At 59.8% G+C, this 17,543-nt stretch overlaps 1 protein-coding gene across 1 annotated transcript in view; it reads right to left on the bottom strand.

Annotated features, from left to right (window-relative positions):
* RNF24 (ring finger protein 24) overlaps positions 1 to 17,333 on the bottom strand; it is a 66,334-nt gene extending 49,001 nt beyond the window's left edge. The window contains exon 1 of the mRNA XM_056813716.1: positions 17,098 to 17,333. The gene's annotated coding sequence lies outside the window, so the exon portion shown is untranslated. The remainder of the gene's footprint in view (positions 1 to 17,097) is intronic.
* Between the last annotated feature and the right edge of the window lie 210 nt (positions 17,334 to 17,543).

Here is a 17,543-nt window from a genome sequence, read left to right as displayed (position 1 = left end):
TGGCCTAGGCACATGTTTCTTACTTGTATATTCTTTAATCTTTAACCTTTAATAAACCTCTAAAAAATATAATACTTCTTGCAGAGAGAAACTAATTTCTACCTGCCTCAGTCTCCCCATCTCCCCTAAATTTTAACTGTTACACAAGGAAGAAGAGCAGTAAGGGCTAGGAAATTGGGGTTAAATGACTTTACCAGGGTCACACAGCTAGAAAGTGTCTGAGATCACATTTGAACTCAGGGCTTCTTGCCTCTAGGTCTCCCTTTATCCAGTGAGCCACCTAGCTATCCCATTAAGTTCTCCTTTGATGCAGTTCTCTACCAGTCTCCAAGGGTCAGTGCCTTCCTAAAATCTATAGCCAGAACTTCTCAGATGCAAGGATTTGCACTCCTTCAAGCTGTGTCCTCCTTTGGATGGGTAACTTTCTGCATTGATCTCTCTGTGTTTACGTGTGTGTCTCTCTGCTCCTGCTTGGACACACTGGGTCAGTCGTGAATGATCAGTGGGAAGAAGGGAGTTTAACATTTCTTCTGGTATCATCTCTCTTCCTTTTATGCTGGGCTAGGTTTTTAAAGAAAACAAGCAGTACAAACTACTAATGCTCATAAGAAAGGTGCTGTGAGTGACCATAAGGAAGACAAGTGGAAATCAAAATAGTGGAAGAAAGTCTCGCTTCACACTAAGCCAATGGGCAAAGATGGACAAGGGAAGATGGCGCACTAACATCTGGCTGCTGGCTGGTGGGACTCAGTCTGAACCATTTGGGAAAACAATTTGCAGTTAAGGGAAAAAACTCCCTCCCTGTTCCTGCCCCAGGGGCCCAATCTATATCCCAGAGACTAAGGACAGAGAGATCCCGAAGAGTGTGAGCAGGCTTTTGGGGGTGCCACGTGCTGGAACAAGGCTGAGAGATGGCCTAACAGTGTATGGGGCACATGAACACCAAGGAACGTATTCTTGCACCATAAGGAACAATGAAGTAATCAATTAGATAAGCATTCATCAAGCAACTCCTAATTGTGCTAGGTTTTGAGAATAAAAAGAACAACAAAAACCCTTCCCAAAACCCAATTCTTGTCCTTTAGGAACTCTCCTTAGGACGAATCCCAGATATATAAGAAAAAACAAATACATACACACCTAGATGTAAAGAGTGTAAAAGCTAAATACAAAAGAATTTCAGTCACTGCTAGTGGATGGGGTGATCAGGGAAGGCTTTCTGTAAGAAGTGATGAATGGACTGAATTTTTGTTTTTAACTCTTACTTTGTGTCTTAGCAACAACTCTAAGACAATAGTTCGAGGGCTATTCAAAGGGGGCAGGTGATTTGCCTAGGGTGGCACAGCTAGGAAGTGCCTGAAAGTCACATTTGAACCCAGGTTCTCTTGACTCCAGACCTGGTGCTCTGTCCACTGAGCCATCTAGCTACATCATGAACTGAATTTGAGGGGGAGAAGATTTTTTTTGTCACTGTAAACATGCTACTCACTTTCATATTTTTAATGAGAAGTTTTGGTTTTGCTTCCATTTTATTTTTAAATGCTTGTTGCTTTGCCTACTCTGGCATCAAAAGCAACTAGGTGGTACAAACTGGCCCTAGAAACAAAGAGACCCGAATTCAAATCCAGTCTTAAACATTTGCTAGCTGTGTGGACAACCCTAGACAGGTCCCTCTGCCTCGGTTTCTTCATCTGTAAAATGAGGATAATACTAGCTCCTAACTCCCACGGTTATTGTGAGGACCAGATGAGTTAAGACACAAAGTACTTTGTTTTGAAGAAAGTCCAATGGAAACTCTTCCTGGTCTGCTTCCTTCCCTCTTCTCCACTGCTATGAGTCATCACGAGTCCCTGGATTCTTCCTATTCACTGTTTCGCACGGTGCCCTAATCCGCGTTCCATTCACGGCACACACAATTCCTCCGGTCCTGCCCCGCCGATGGGCATCCGCATTATTTCCAGTTCTCTGCGGCCACACAAAGAGCTTCTGTGAGTGGCCTCCCTGCGCACCTAGCAGAGCCGGCTCGGGAATCCGGAGCCTCCAGGTGTCCAGCCCACCTTCCCGAGCAGCCACCTGCCCCGTGTGCCTTCCGCCCCATCGGGGTTCCTGACACTCTGCACGTAGGAAGCCAGCCGGGGACCCCAACGTCGAAAAATGAACCAGAACCGAAGCCCAGGCTGGACCTGTTCTGTTGGGCTCTAGAATCTCCACTTGTTCTCGAGGCCATCCTTGGCCCCTGTTAGACCGGCTGTTCGGGGGTCTGTCGGTCTGTGGGAAGCCCTGAAATGCTCCACTGGGGTCAAGTTGGCTTGGCCAACCCTGGCATAAAAGGCCACCTGCCTCCGCGTACAAGGCCCGAGCCGACCCCTCTGCTCGGGAGGTCTCGCTTCATTCCTCAGCCCACCGGGAGGTTCTTCAGGTGATCCCTTTGGATGTAAAATCTGCGGGTGTGCATGCGTGCACGTGTGTGCGTGTGCGCACGTGTGCGCGCGCGTGTGTGCGTGTGTGCGTGCGTGCACGTAGGTGTGTGTGCGCACGTGTGTGCGCGTGTGCAATGTGTGCGATGTGTGCGTGCGTGTGTGCACGTGTGTGTGCACGTGTGTGCGTGTGAGCGTGTTCTGCCTGGCTTGCCAAGGGATAGTCTCAGAGCCACCGGGACCCTGAGAGCGGAAGGGACTTGCTCCAGGCCTAGTAACTTCCTTGTAAAACGTTCTTCCGTCCTAGTCAGATATTTAGACAACGAATACCATTTTCTCTTGAAAACAGTCTAAATAGAGACAGACCACCCAGAACAAACACGTTCGGTTTTTTTGACTCTCACTCTCACTTTAAAGAGAAGGGCCAGGGCCGGGCACACAGAGCTAGGAAGAGTGAGCCAAATCGGACCCAGCGCTCCGACGCCAGGCCCGGCTCTCCCCAAATTCAGTTTAAATAATCTAATTTTCAGTTGCGCTGATGCCTGTCGGGCCGGGCCGGGGGGGCGCCAGAGCGCCCTGGAAGGAAGTCGGAGCAGGGCAAAGCGAGCTCCCTGGAGGCAGCGGCGGGGGCTCCGACGAGACTCTGGAGGGGCCGAGGGCAGCCCAGGGCACGCGCGGCTCCACCCCGCGGGGCTGAGAAGCCGCGTCCCTGGGAGTCGCACCCCCGGGAGCACTTGGGAAGCGGAAAGGCCCCTCCGGGCCCACCGGGAGGCCGGCCCTCGGGGCTCCTGAAGACGGGCCGCTTCGCCTCCCGAGAGCTGTCTAGACGGGCTTCGTCTCACCCGGCAGTGGGAGAGGGCTCCCAGAGGACCCCACGGCGTCTCCCAAGAGGCTGTGCAGGGAAAGGCCACTGTCTGGGCCCCGGCTGGGTGCCCGGATCCCTTTCAATCGCAGCTGCCTCCCGAGCCCTCCTGGGGAAGGGAGGCCTCCCGCCGGGCGGCCCCTGCGGAGCGTCGCCCTCCCCAATGACGATTTCCTCAGACTGAACCCCGCAAAGGCATCAGGACGCCATTTTCTTTTAAATGAGGCGTTCCCTTGGGACAGCAAGGCGGCACCGCGGAGGGAGAGCCGGGCCTGGCTTCGGACCCTTCCTAGCTGGGTGACCCCGGGCAGGCCTCACCCACCCGGCTCTTCTGGCCCAGAATTGCACCAAAGGGGGGTACACGCGTTCCCCTGGGGCGCCGCCCCTAAACTCCCAGAGAACAAAGCGCCCGTTCAGCGGGGGCATCCCACGGCCTCCTCTGGGGCCCCAGAGGGGAGGCCGAGACCAGCTTCCGCGCAGGAGCCGGCCAAGGTCTCCGGGGCCAGCTGGCACGGAGGAGCGCGGCTGCAGCGCCCGCACGTCCCCGAGGGGACGGGCTGCCGCCAGCTGGACTAGTTGGAGGGCGGACAATCCCCGCACAGCCACCTGCTGCTTTAGAACCCCGGACGGACCTGGCCCGACACGCGGCTCGCGTCCCCCAGGCGAAGGCTCCCTTTCAGACGTAAATGCCTGTTTGGGGAGGCGCGAAAGCCCAGAAGGCCCCAGAGGAAAAGCTGGGAGCACCCAGGAAGCAGACAGAGGAGACGGCCTTCTGGGCTCCATGTCGGGGTCGCTTTGAGCTCTGGAGAGGTTTGGGGGCTCTCTGAGTTTCTGCAGCACTTCGTGTCTGTCACCCTCATTCAACAACTACGAAGGGCCGCCCGCGTGTTGCTGGAGAAATGCCGCCTGCCTTCGGGGTGCTCCGAGGGGCCGCCAGCGCAGGGCTCCCCAAACTCGGGCCCTCAGAGCCTTGGGGGGGGGGCTGGGCTACAAGACTGAACCACTGTGAATCGGGCCCGCCCCGCCTTGCCCATCACCGCCACCCATACCGGGCGGCAGCGTGCCCAGCCGGAATCCCCTCCCCCCGACCGCCGCGCACCCACATGATCCTTTGCGCGGCGCCTCGTCCCGTCCCGTTCAGGGACTCTCAGAACAAGGCGCCACGCCAAGGATGATGTCACCCGAGGCCGCCACGCCCGGCGCTCCTCTCACCGACGGCCAATGAAAGAGGCCCCTTCCGGAAGGCGCTGGGGCCGTCGTGGGGAGCCCTGGTGCAGCGCCATGAATGGCACGAGAAGGGAGCCGCCTGCGTGCCCTGGAAGGGGGCTTCCCGGAGTCTTTCTCGCCCCCAGGGCTCTCCATTCCCTCCTCACTGCTTCCCTGCCCCGGCCCAGGGCAGGCTCTCTCCGTCCTGAAGACAGACACACAACCTGTCCCTTCCCTCCTCCTCCTGACCGGCCTTCGCCCCTCCGGACTTCATCCCCGCACGGCTCTCTGCGGCGCCCCCCGGGGCCCTGTCCGGGGAGCCTCTCCTGCCCTCCAGCTGCCGCCGGACACTGCCCTTGGACGGAGCTCTGGGCGCCTCGTCCCCAAGCGCGTCCTTCTAAGCTCTCCTCCCAGGCTGACTCTCTCCGGGCCCTCCTCCCCCGCAGCCAGTCAGCCAGCACCCCGCAGAGGCAAGAGCAAGCGTCAGCAGCAGGCAGAAGAGCGCTGAGGGCTAGACCGTGGTTAGGTGACTGGCCCAGGGTCACGCGGCGAGCAGGGTCAGCCGAAGTCGGCCCGGCCTGGCTCTCTGCCCAGTGAGAAGAGGAGCCGTCGCGCGTCATTCCTTCACCCCATCAGTTCCCAGGCCACAGAAGGGACGCGCTGCGGTTTGCCATTCGAAGCCCTCCCAGAATTCCGCCCGGCGTTCTGGTCCTCCCCCAGCTCGGGGCTCGGCCTTGCTCCCCGTCCCCTGGCCTCGGGAGAGTCCCGGGGGCTTTCCTTCGGGTTTCTCTTCAGAACAACCTGCCCTCTCCAGGGCAGCGAGGGGCTGGGGGAGGGCGGGACGGGCGGTGTGACCCTGGCTGGGTCACTTTGCCCCGCTTGTCTCCACAGGAGAAGGATCTTTGCCAGGAATATCCCGAGTGGGGCCCGGAGGGTCAGGCTTGGCCGAAGGGCGGAACCCCCAGCGGTCATCCTTAGGTGCTCTTTCCTTGACCTGCTGCCTTCTGGGCACCACGAGCTCGGGACCCAGGGATAAGGGACGGGGCCAGGGCCACCCGGCCGGGCAGTGTCTGAGGCCCCGCGTGAAGGCGGGCTGGGCCCCGGCAGCCCCAGCGCTGGTTCTGGTCACCTTCCAGGCAGTCGAGCTCAGTTCCTGGCTGAGGGCTGGCCGAGGGCGCGCTCTGAGGCATCCGTTCTTGCCGCCAGTCCTGCCTCCCTCCCTGGCTGCCGTGTGCTGTCCTGCAGGGTCTCTGCTGGGCCTTGGGGACCGAGCCTTTGCCGGCGGTGGGCCTGGGAGCCCCCTAAGACCTCGTCGTCATTCGCCTCCGTGTCCGAGAACTCTGGCATCCCCTCTGAACCCCCGCCGGCTCTTCCGAAGCCTTGGCGTCGGGGCTGGCTGTCCTCTGGGAGCGGCCTGTCCTCCTCTCCTCCTCGGCCCTGCCCCGCCTCGGGCCCTGCCCCGCCTCGGGCCCTGCCCCGCCTCGGGCCCTGCCCCGCCTCGGGCCCTGCCCCCCCCTCAGGCCCTGCCCCCCCCAGGCCCTGTCCCCCCCTCAGGCCCTGCCCCCGCCTCGGGCCCTGCCCCCACCCCCCCTTCGCCCTCCGCGTGCTGGAAGATGGAGAATCTCCAAGGCAGCTCTCCCGGGGTGGCACAGAACTGGAAAGGGAGGCCCATCCGCGGGGATGGCGGAACCACGTGAACCCGACGGACGGACTCCCGCTGTGCCACCAGAATCGAGGAACAGCCTGAAAACTTGGAGAGAACCGCGCGAGCCGACAGCCGTGAGAGGACCGGCGCAGCCACAGAATGAACGCGGCGGGAAGGGGAATGAGGAGACCCTGGAAGGCGTCTTCTGGGCCTGGGGAGGCGCTGGGACGCTGCCGGACCGGCACCAGGGTGTGGAGCAGCCTGGGGACTCCACTGGCCGACTCTCTTCTCTTTCTTTGCTGGCATAAATGCCTGTTTCATTTGTTTTGTAACATTTGGAGCTAAAGAGTAAAGGCAGAAAGATGGGATGGACTAGAGGGTCACTGAAAAGTCGGAGCCGGGGACGCTATGCCTTGGAGTGGTTGTTGGCAGGAGTATGAATGACTGACTGCGGAAGACGAAGGCTAAATCAGGAAGAAAGAATGACGAAAATACGGATAACTGCTCACACTTATAGAGCACCTTAAGGTTTTTACGTATATAATCCCATTTTGTCCTTATAGTAATCATCCTGGGAAGTTAAGGTGGGGGATAGAGGAAGTGCTATTACTTACAAATAAGGAAACTGAGTCAGAGGATGAAGGCTCCCACAGGCCATACAGCTACTAAGTTGTCTGAGGCAGGATCTGATTCAGCTCTTTCCGACGCCACGCTCGGAGCGCTCTCCACTACGTGTGCTTTTGACACGAAAGCAGACATTTATCCCCAAAGTTTCCACAGGGTGGGAATAAGGGTCTTTCCCAGCATTGGGGGGAAAGGGAGAGAAAAACTGTTGCAGAAATAGATGCCAAAGGACTTAACGGACGCGAGGATGGACAGGAAGATAGGCAGCAGCCCGGGGGTGGCACCGCAGACGAGGAGGAAGTCAGATAAAGAAGGGGAAGTAACAAGCTCAGTTTGGGACATCTGGACTTGGAGGGGCCCAGGGACAACCAAGTGCACACGTAAACCTGGAGCTCCAGAGGTGAGGTCGAGAGCTTTCTGTGTATGGGAGTCCAAGAGGAAAAGCTGGCCACCAAGTGGCTCAGTGGAGAGAATGCCAGGCCTGAGTTCGAAACTGGCCTCGGATACTTCCACGTCACTGAATCCTGTTATTTGCCTTTTTGTCTTAGAGTTGTTACTAGGTCAGAGAGTAAGGGTTAAAAAAAAGACTAGTTGAAGGTGTGAGAATGAATGAGAGGATCCCTGGAAAGAATGGAAACGGAGAGAAGTAGGCTACAGACAGGCTCTCGAGGAACACTCCATCATTCATTTTTTTAGGTTCAGGAAGAAGAAAATCAACAAAGAAGCTGTTAGAGAGAACAACGGAATGAAACAACATCGTTAAAAATTCTTTGAAAACAAGGCACGGAACCCCAGCCTCCGAGCGAGGACTTTCGTTAGTCCCCTGGGTTCCACCTGCCGTCTTCCCCGCTCTGGATCCCAGGGCCTTCCCTCCCTTCCCCAGGTCCTGCTTCTCCTGCAGATAGCTCGCCGTCTCTCCGATCGGAACGGGAGCCCCGGGAAGGCCGTGCTTCTCTGGAGGCCCGGGGCCGGCACGCAGTGGGAACTTCGTAAGTGACCGATGGTGTAAGGCTCCCGTGAGATGTTAGAGGACTGGCCCGCTGTGGGCACCATATCAGAGAGGAGCCAAGTCAGCCGTTTGCAAAGCGGAGGGAAGAGAAAGGGTCTGGGGTCACGAAGGTGCGTTCATGTCCAAAAGCTACAAACTGTTCAAAAGGGATACGATCTGGAAAAGAAAAGATTTGGTCGTGAGGCGGTCCCTGCGCCTTCTGAGGGAGAGCCTCGGCGGCATGGCGGAAGCCGGACGCCCAAGGGTGGGGGCTGCCGAGCAGCATTCCACACTGCCCATGCTGGAGGCAGGAGCCCGGGAGAGGCCGAGGCCGGGAGGAAGGCCATCCTGGGCCGCTGCAGGACTTGGGGGGCCGAGGAGGCTGTGGAGTGGTCAAGAGGGACGGGATGGCCAAAAAAGGAAGGCCCGGCACCAGGAAAGAAAGTCTTCCAGACCTCCGGGACGGTGGCTCGGAGGAGAGGCGGGTAGAAAAGGTGCAGAATTCACCCCAAATAAGGACGGGGGCGAGGGACATCCGGAAGCACCTGGGCCGACCTCCAGGGAGAGCGCACTCATCGAAAGGGCGGCGATGGGACGCGCTTTGAACTTCCATTCTGCGTGCACGGTTCACTTTTCCGTCCACAAGTCTTACGCTTTGCTACCTGGAGTGCAGAACGCCGAGCCTGCAATAGTGGCGAGAGCCAGAACTGGATTTAGTCACACCTCCAGCACGGGGCAGGGAGGTAACTGTTTTTAGACCTTTACTTCGAGTCAGTCCTCTGTGTGGGTTCCAAGGCAGAAAGCAATAAGGGCTGGGCAACGGGGGCGACGTGACTTGCCCAGGGTCAGCTAGGCAGTGTCTGAGGCCACATGTGAACCCGGGACCTCCTGTCTCCAGGCCCGGCTCTCTATCCACGAAGCCACCTGGATTTGTAACGGTTGGCCAGTCCCTTAAATTTCTCTGATCCTCAGTTTCCTTCCCTGTAAAATGGGGCGAGGATGTGCCTCACGGAGGTGCTGGGCTCGAAGAATAGCGGTGCAGAAAACGTCTATGAGCCTCGCCAAGCCAGATGCATGCCAGGCCCGACCGGCGCCTGTTTTCCTTGTATGCCGGGCAGGGTCCTGCCCCGTCGCTCCCATGTTTCGGCTCCTCAAGCACTGGTGCTTCGGGTGCCGTGTCTGAAAGTTGTGCTTCTAGAAACGGACACCATCTACTTGTCACGACTTCTGTCGTTATTGGGCTCCGTTCTGGGCAGGATGGGGGGAGAGAAGCCCCGGCCCTGGCGTGAACTCCCGGCCTTGGCCCTAAAGCCCATCCCGGCCCCCTGCGTTTCCTGGTCAGCGAAGAGCGGCTGTCGGGCAGGCCCAGTGGGGGATGGGCTCTGAATGGAGACAGCCGGGGGGGCCAAGAGTCGGGGAGCCCCGATTCCAGGCCTGGCCCCCGATACATCCTTGTCATTTTGCTGCTGCTTGCCTCAGTTTCCTCACTTGCAAAATGGAGATCCCAGGAGCATCCCCCTCCGCAGGCTGTTGTGAGTCGCTCTCTCCACATCTGCTGTTATTGTTCAGAACACTTCCGTGAGGAAGGCAGCAGCAGCTCTGCAAAGGGGGATAGCCGAATAAATGTCCTGGATTCGAAGGCTCTAAACTATGGCTACGTAGAGCCAGGAAATAATAGCGACCAACGCGAGGCTCACCAAGGCTGGCCGCTCCCTCCAGGCAGGCCCAGCCCCATTTCCCAGAGGAGGCTCTGACCGGCAGGAGGCCGTGACCTCCCCATCCCTTCCCTCCACCGCTGAGCCTCGTTAGCCCCTCGGGGTGGCCACCTCCAATACCCACCGGGCCGCGGGGGCTGCAGAGCGACTCGGAAAACAGCCAACGAGCCTCCTGCAGGTGGTCCCGGACTCGTTTCTTTTGTCAGGCGCTTCCCTGGGCTTCCGGTCGGTTCCGCTCCCCTGGGGAGTTCTGCGGCCCCGGGGCCGAGGCAGGAGCGGCAGAGCAATGTCCAAGGCTCCCCACGAAGCGTGGCGGGCCCCAGAGCGCCCTCCTTGGCCAACAGCAGCAGCAAAGAAGGGCCCTCTGGAGAAACAGGAAGCAGGGCCCAGAGAGGGAGTCAGGGGAGGAGGACCCAGCAAGACCGAGGCGCACGGAGGCCCCAACCCGGGACGCCGTCTGTCTGCTCCGCTTCTGCCCGGAGCGGACCAGCTCTGCGGTCACGAGGCGGAGAAGCGAATCCTGGCCAAACCTGCCTCACAGGACTGCTGCGAGGAAAACTCTTCTGGCCTTAAATAGCCCAATATTTATACAAAAAATAGACTGCATTCCAAAATCTGGACCAAACACCTCCCGTCGTCGTTAAGAAAGGACGGCAGAAACGGCTGCTTCCCAACTCAAGGCTGTGGGTCGTGGCCAGAGAAAGAACACCCGTAAGAAGGGTGGTGACGGGAAACGCCGAGGAGCCCAGGAGCCTTGGCATGGACATCCCCAGGAGGGAGCCGGCCCCTTCCGAGGTCCGTGGGGGGAGCCGGCCCCTTCCGAGGTCCGTGGGGGGGAGCCGGCCCCTTCCGAGGTCCGTGGGGGGAGCCGGCCCCTTCCGAGGTCCGTGGGGGGAGCCGGCCCCTTCTGAGGTCCGTGGGGGGAGCCGGCCCCTTCCGAGGTCCGTGGGGGGAGCCGGCCCCTTCTGAGGTCCATAGGAGGGAGCCGGCCCCTTCTGAGGTCCATAGGAGGGAGCCGGCCCCTTCCGAGGTTCGTGGGGGGGAGCCGGCCCCTTCCGAGGTCCGTGGGGGGAGCCGGCCCCTTCCGAGGTCCATGGGGGGGGGAGCCGGCCCCTTCCGAGGTCTGTGGGGGGAGCCGGCCCCTTCCGAGGTCCGTGGGGGGGAGCCGGCCCCTTCTGAGGTCCGTGGGGGGGGAGCCGGCCCCTTCTGAGGTCCATAGGAGGGAGCCGGCCCCTTCCAAGGTTCGTGGGGGGGAGCCGGCCCCTTCTGAGGTCCATAGGAGGGAGCCGGCCCCTTCCGAGGTCCGTGGGGGGGGAGCCGGCCCCTTCTGAGGTCCATAGGAGGGAGCCGGCCCCTTCCGAGGTTCGTGGGGGGGAGCCGGCCCCTTCTGAGGTCCATAGGAGGGAGCCGGCCCCTTCCGAGGTCCGTGTGGGGGAGCTGGCCCCTTCCGAGGTCCGTGGGGGGAGCCGGCCCCTTCCGAGGTCCGTGGGGGGGAGCCGGCCCCTTCTGAGGTCCGTGGGGGGGGAGCCGGCCCCTTCTGAGGTCCATAGGAGGGAGCCGGCCCCTTCCGAGGTTCGTGGGGGGGAGCCGGCCCCTTCTGAGGTCCATAGGAGGGAGCCGGCCCCTTCCGAGGTCCGTGGGGGGGAGCTGGCCCCTTCTGAGGTCCGTGGCCGGCCCCTTCCGAGGTCCATGGGGGGAGCCTGCCCCTTCTGAGGTCCATGGGGGGGGGGAGCCGTCCCCTTCTAAGTTCCGTGGGGGGGAGCCGGCCCCTTCTGAGGTCCATGGGGGGGGGGAGCCGGCCCCTTCTAAGTTCCGTGGGGGGGAGCCGGCCCCTTCCGAGGTCCGTGGGGGGGAGCCGGCCCCTTCCGAGGTCCGTGGGGGGGAGCCGGCCCCTTCCGAGGTCCATAGGAGGGAACCGGTCCCTTCCGAGGTCCGTGGGGGGGAGCCTGCCCCTTCCGAGGTCCGTGGGGGGGAGCCGGCCCCTTCCGAGGTCCGTGGGGGGGAGCCGGCCCCTTCCGAGGTCCGTGGGGGGACACGATGGCAGGCCGTCCTCCGTGCAGCGGGGGCAGGCTCTTCTTCCTTCTGACCTCTCGCCTGCCTCCCGGAGGTCTGCCGAGGACTGCTGGAGCTTCTCAGCCAAGGAGGCTACAAAGAATGGTTTATCCAGGACGGAGCGCTCTGGATGCTTCTGGTGGCAGAAGAGCTCGAAGGCCCCAAGAGCCCTGCATTGGAAACGGAAAGGGGGACACTAGCAATCCTGGCTTCCCTCCAGGCAAGGGCGCCGCTGGGCCGAGCCGTGCTCTCTTCACAGCCCACGGAGGTAGCGAGGTGAGGGACAGGACGCCCTGCTCCGGGGGCTCTGGGGTCAGCCGGGAGGGCCCGAAGCCTCCGTCAGCGCCATGGCCAGGCCCTGGGCCGGTCTCCAACACAGTCGTTCCCTCCCTCCTGCTCTCGTCTCCTGCCTCCGAGCGAGGTCCCAGCATTCTTGGTCCTGAGCCAAGCGGGGACTCCAGAGACCCTGGGCGGCCCGACCTTTACGTCGCAGACCTTGGGCGAAATCCAGGGGCCTCCCAGTGTTGTTCAATGCATCCAATACAGAGATGATCCAGGGAGACGACGGTGCGGAGCCCCATCTGCACCCTCCCAGGGCCTGGGTCCCAGCCCAAGGCCCACCCACACGCCCGGCCCCTCCGGCGCAGGTGCTGTCCGGCTGGCCGTCCCTGCCCCAAGGCCACTGAGCGGGAGTGACTCACGAGCCAGCAGAGCCCCCACTCCTTCCTGGCTCGTCATCACTCGGGTGCCCCCCGGCCCCTGGTCTGACGGAGGGCACCCGGGACTCGGCTCTGCCTCCTGCTTCCCGCCGGGTTCGAGCCCTCTCCCCGGGCACGGCCTTCCAACAGGTCCTGTGTCGGGTCTTTCCCTCCCCCGGGCTGCCCTCCAAACATCTGCCCAAGAGTTTCTCCAGGCGCCAGGCCGCCGGCCTCGCCCCCCCCCGGCCTCGCCCCCCCAGCCCCGGGGCCCCCCGCTGATTCTAGCTTGGGACGTCCTTGATGCTGGCAGGCAGGAGGGCCGTGGCCAGTGCTGCTGGTCCTCTCCTCCCCTTCCCCAGGGGGAGCAGCCACCATTATGTGTCTCCCCTCCCCCCTGCCCAGGCCCCCAAAGGCTGGTTCAAGACTAGCCAAGGCAAAGAGAGGCCTGACGTTCCCACAGAGCTTTGTGGCTTCCTGAGGCCCCCCCAAGCCTCCCGCCATCAGCACACCCCCGCGGGACCCCTTTTCCCAACGGTCGGCGCCCCCTCGCCCGACCCCACCTCAACTGGATGGCCAGCGCGGCACAGGCCCCATCCCCCACGGCCAGGCAGCCTTCTGTTCAGAACTCGCCGCGAGGTCGAGGACGTCCGGCCCCACCCTGGCGCTGAGGACCACCTGGGGCTCCGGGCCGGGCGGACTCCGGGTGCTGATTCTGCCCATGAGAACTACGTCCAGGGCCCATTTGTGCATGGAGCGCCGTGCGGACACACAAAGTCCTCCCCCTTCACGGCTCTCATCCTCGCACAGCGTCTCCTTTGTGTGTAAGTGTTATGATGGACAAAATGGCGGCATCTGTGAACGCCCGGTGTTCCCGGGAGGGGGGAGGGGCTCGCTTTGCAGCCTCCGAGGAGGACTCTGGAGGCGACCCTGAAGGCACCTCCGAGGGCCATTCCAGCTCTGGCTACAAACCCAGGATCCGTGGAGGAAAGAAAACTCGGCCACTTTGGATGCACTGTGAGTAGTGGCTGGGTCGAAGAACTCGAAGATTCCTCTGAGGAGGTTTTCAAGTGTTTTTGAACCCTCATCTTCCGTCTTAGAGTCAATACTGTGTATTGGCCCCAAGGCTGAAGAGGGGTAAGGGCTAGGCCATGGGGGTGAAGGGACTTGCCCAGGGCCACCCAGCTGGGAAGTGTCTGAGGCCAGATTGGAACCCAGGACCTCCCGTCTCTAGGCCTGGCTCTCCATCCACTGAGCCACCCAGCTGCCCCTTCAACTTTTAATCAAGAATGCTACAGTGCCAGGAAGGGTTATAGAAACCGAAAGAACAACTTGTCAGGGGAACATTTCTTGCCTTTTAGGGACCTACATAGGACGAGGTCGTTTCTACTGATTAGACAGTCACAAAGTGTTCTAAAATTGTGAATTTGCAGATTATAAATTTCTAAACGGCAGAAACAACTTTTTCTTAATCCAGACTAAATCCCATTTAGGTGTTGCTTAATGGTTTCTGGTTGATTAATTTTAGACTAGGCAAAACAAGCAAACAGAGAAGTCATCTGCTTGGTCACTTTATCTAGTTTAGTTAAGGAGAAAAGGTAGTACTCCATTCAAAGAGTCTAGTCAACAAAGTTACCAAAGCGTACCAGCAGCCTCAAATGTCATGTCAGTTTTGTGTATCGCGACTCAAATTTTCGTCTCTTTCCGCTAATCTGATTATATACTCTCCTGAACCAAAAATAAAAGGGCCCAATAATACGTCTGCGAGGCTGAGTGGGACGTAAACAGGACACCAAGCGGGTTGGGTTGGAGAAATCCAGGTGTAAAGCATTCAGGGACAAAGAACGAGAAGACGGTCACACATACCCGATACTGTTTCTGAACTGAAGCTTTCAGTGATAGCCATCAGCAACCTCCTGATTCTACAGTTTTCCAGAGACAGCGTTAGGAACAGCACTCACATCATGTTTGTACTGAAAAAGCTCAGCCGTACTTTACAGAGCTCTGGATGAAAAGAACCCTGAAGAGCAGAAATCCACTCTATTTAGATCTGGGGAGGAGAGTGGAGTAGCTTTCTCAGGTCCTTCTCCTGACCCAAATTCCCTACATTGGACAGGACTCCCAAAAACTTTCCTAGCAGAGATCAAACTATGTTTCATCACAACCGACAGACAGTTCTTAATACATCTGGAGTCTTTCAACATGCGGGGAATTCGAGTTATAAAAGTCTTATTCTTACTTTGATTCCCTGGAGTTCACATTAAATTGATAGGAAGGGTACTGACGATTCTAGTTAAACAGCCTAACATAAAACCACAGCATAAAAACATAAAACAGTCAAATCTAGGGGGCAACATGTAGGCTTCTGCCCCCATTAGAGGTCATTGTTATCTACGGAACAGATAGAAATCTTTTATTTTGGTCAGAATTCATGTTCTCTTAAATTCAAGGATTCCAAAGTATTTGGCTAAAAAAGTAATCATGAGAAGGTAAGCAATCGACAACCTATATTTAGCCATATTAAAGATTAGCCAATATTGGATCATTTTAACATCCGGCAGTTTGTTTACCGTGTGTCTATTTTTACGACTTTTTCTCCTCAAAACGGTGGGGGTACACATGTCTCTGGAGAAGTTTCCTCCACCTGTGGCTGAGGGGGCTGGTGAAAATGCGCCTGTATGGAAGCACAGACGCGGCACAGGCCAGGCTGGAGAAAGATACCCACCAAACGAAGGGAGGAGAGGGGCCCGCAGCCTGGAGATGGCCCCAGAGTACGTGGATTCCCTCTGGCATGGCATTCCCGTACAAACACAGAGCTACCAAGAAAGACAAGGTCCGCCTGATGCTATAAAACTGCGGGAATGGAGGCCCGGAGGATCAGGACAATGACCAAAGAGCTCGAGCGGTTCTGTTTCCCAGCAGTCCTGTAAGAGGAGCCATTGAGCTGAGCTGCCTGACCAGAGTCTTCGAAACGGGGCAACTTCATATCGCTGCGAAGGGGCCACAGGGACGCCTTGGGCCGAGGTTAAAACAAGAGGCGCCACCTGCCACCTCGTCAGCTGGCCACAGAGGTGGGAGGGGGCTGAGCCCATTTCCTGCCGGCCCACGGAACAACAGGGCTGCTCCCTAAGCCCAGACACCTTGCCGAGGCACCAGGTACCACTAAGCAAACACTGCACTGTCCTTGGGGAATGCTGAGCACAGCGGGCAGGGCATCACTCCCAGGGCCGGATCGGGACAGGGAAGGATGCCCCGCGAGCCAGCGAGGGGGGGAGCGTCTCTGTCTGCCCCTCAAAGTCTCCCACTCCACAGCCTTTCCCACGTGCCCCACCCACGGAGGAGCAAGCAACAAAGGCTCTTCATTCCCCTCCAGAGGTGCTGGCACACACGGATACCCGGCTGTGGAGACACACAGAGGTAACCCAGAGATAGAAATCGGAGACACAAAGGAGGCGGAGGAGAATTTTTGTTCCTATTCAAGTGGGTGTTGAGGGCTTTGATAGCGAGGAGGAGCCTTTGGAAATGGGTGAGAAGTGCTGACGGAGGAGCTGGGAAAGCTCCAGGAAGAAGGGAGAGGGGAGGAGGGGAGCACCGCAAAGTCCACTCTAAATACCTGCACACACACAGGTGATGGAGGGCCCCTCCGGAGCCCCAGAACAGGGCAGCCAGGGCCACAGGCACCAGCTTAGAAACTTTGGGTGGCCGCCTCCGGTCCTGGACGGTAGCCCAAGACACACGGGCACGAGCTGGGAGGGGGGATCCCAAAGCCTTTAGGGGAGCCTCTTCTGGTTCCCTGTGGGTAGGGATGACCCAGAGCCTCCAGAAGGAGGGAGGCTGGCAGGGAAAGAGGCTGGCCCAAGGAAGGACAGCACTTCCCACCGTTCAGGCTCAGTATATGGGGGTGACAAAAGGCTTCTCTTAATTAGGACAGTTCTGCTGCTCAGACACCAGTGGAAACTGCCCTGGAAGGGTAAGGAGGAGCCGAGTCAGAGACTGCCACAAAAGCTCCCTTCACTTTCCAACACCCCCCCCCCCCCAGGCTCTCTCTCTGGTTCCCCAGGGGGGTTCCCCACAGCTTCCCCCTCCCCTCCCCAACACTCCTAGGCCTCAGAGGTCCCTATCCCCTCCCTCACGACCGGGTCAGCACCAGAGCATCCCTCCCTTCCTTAGAAGAACCCTGACTTCACTCGGAGGAGCCTCCTCTCTTAGCACCCTCGCTCCCTCTCCGCCCTCCCCCTCCTCCGGGCTCCCTCTTCACTTATTCTTTATCCTCATTCCTCATCGGCTCCCGGCCCCCCACGGATCCCCTGCGCTCTGAGTGCATCCCTGGGCTGCGCCCCTTCACGCCTTCTCCATCCTTTTTGGATCCCCTCGGAACTCCCTCCCCTCCTCTTTCTAGCCGCCGCCTCCTGGCTGTCCGACCCCTTCCCTGCACAGGTGGGTACTCCCTCCCTCCCCGCCCCCCCTCCGGCCCCGTGCTCCCCTGCCTTCACCCTGCCCCAGGCCACAAGCTGCCTCTGCTCCCCGGAGCCCGGTCCGCCCACCCTTACAAGCCTCCAGTCTCCTCCCGGCCCCCAACCTGGTCCCTCCACAATCACCTCCACGCCCTCCTCCCCCTCTGGACTCTCCTCAGCGCCCAAGTCCTCAAACCGGCGGCCCCCATCCTTTCACAGTGTCCCTTCCCTCTAGAGCTCCTGGAGTCCCCCCACTTTCTCTAAACCCCCTCTCGGAGCCCCTCCTCAGTGTTCCCTCTCCCCCTCACAGTCCTCCCTTACTGTCCTATCCTCCCCCCTCACACCCCCAAAGCCCCCCAGTTCCCGCCCCGCCCCCTCCTCATTCCTTCGCCCTCGGCTCAGGGTCCTGCCCCGTGCTCGTCCTCCCTCCCTCACTTACTGGCTCGGGGCTGCTCGAGGTCGGGGTCGGGCCGGGCTCCAGGCTCCGCGGCTCGGGCGGCCGCTGCTAATGCTGCTGCTAAAGCTACTGCTGCGGCTGCTCCTCCCGCGCCGGTGGCTCAGTCTGGGGCACCCTCGCGCTGAGGGGCGGGGCGGGGACCGAGGGGGCGCGGTCTGAGGGGGCGGGGCGGGCCCCGCTCCTGGATTGAGAGGGAGGGACCCGGATGCTCTGGGGCCGCTGAGGGCAGAGGCGGCGTCAGGCTCCGGAAGTGCGCCTGCGCGGCTGGCGCTCGCTCGCTCGGGGCGCACTGCGCAGACTCCAGCCTCCAACCTTCTACCCAGTGATTGCCATCCGCTGAGTGGCGGCCGAATTTTGGGAATTTTCCTCGCTGAAGGCTCTTTAATTAGGCTTTTGTTTTGTTTACTTTATCCCAGAAATCCTCCTTT

Source organism: Monodelphis domestica, chromosome 1, assembly GCF_027887165.1.
Source record: "Monodelphis domestica isolate mMonDom1 chromosome 1, mMonDom1.pri, whole genome shotgun sequence".
In the NCBI taxonomy this organism is placed as follows: Eukaryota; Metazoa; Chordata; class Mammalia; order Didelphimorphia; family Didelphidae; genus Monodelphis; species Monodelphis domestica.
Note: the sequence above shows the minus strand (reverse complement) of the source record. Positions and strands in the feature narration are given on the sequence as shown.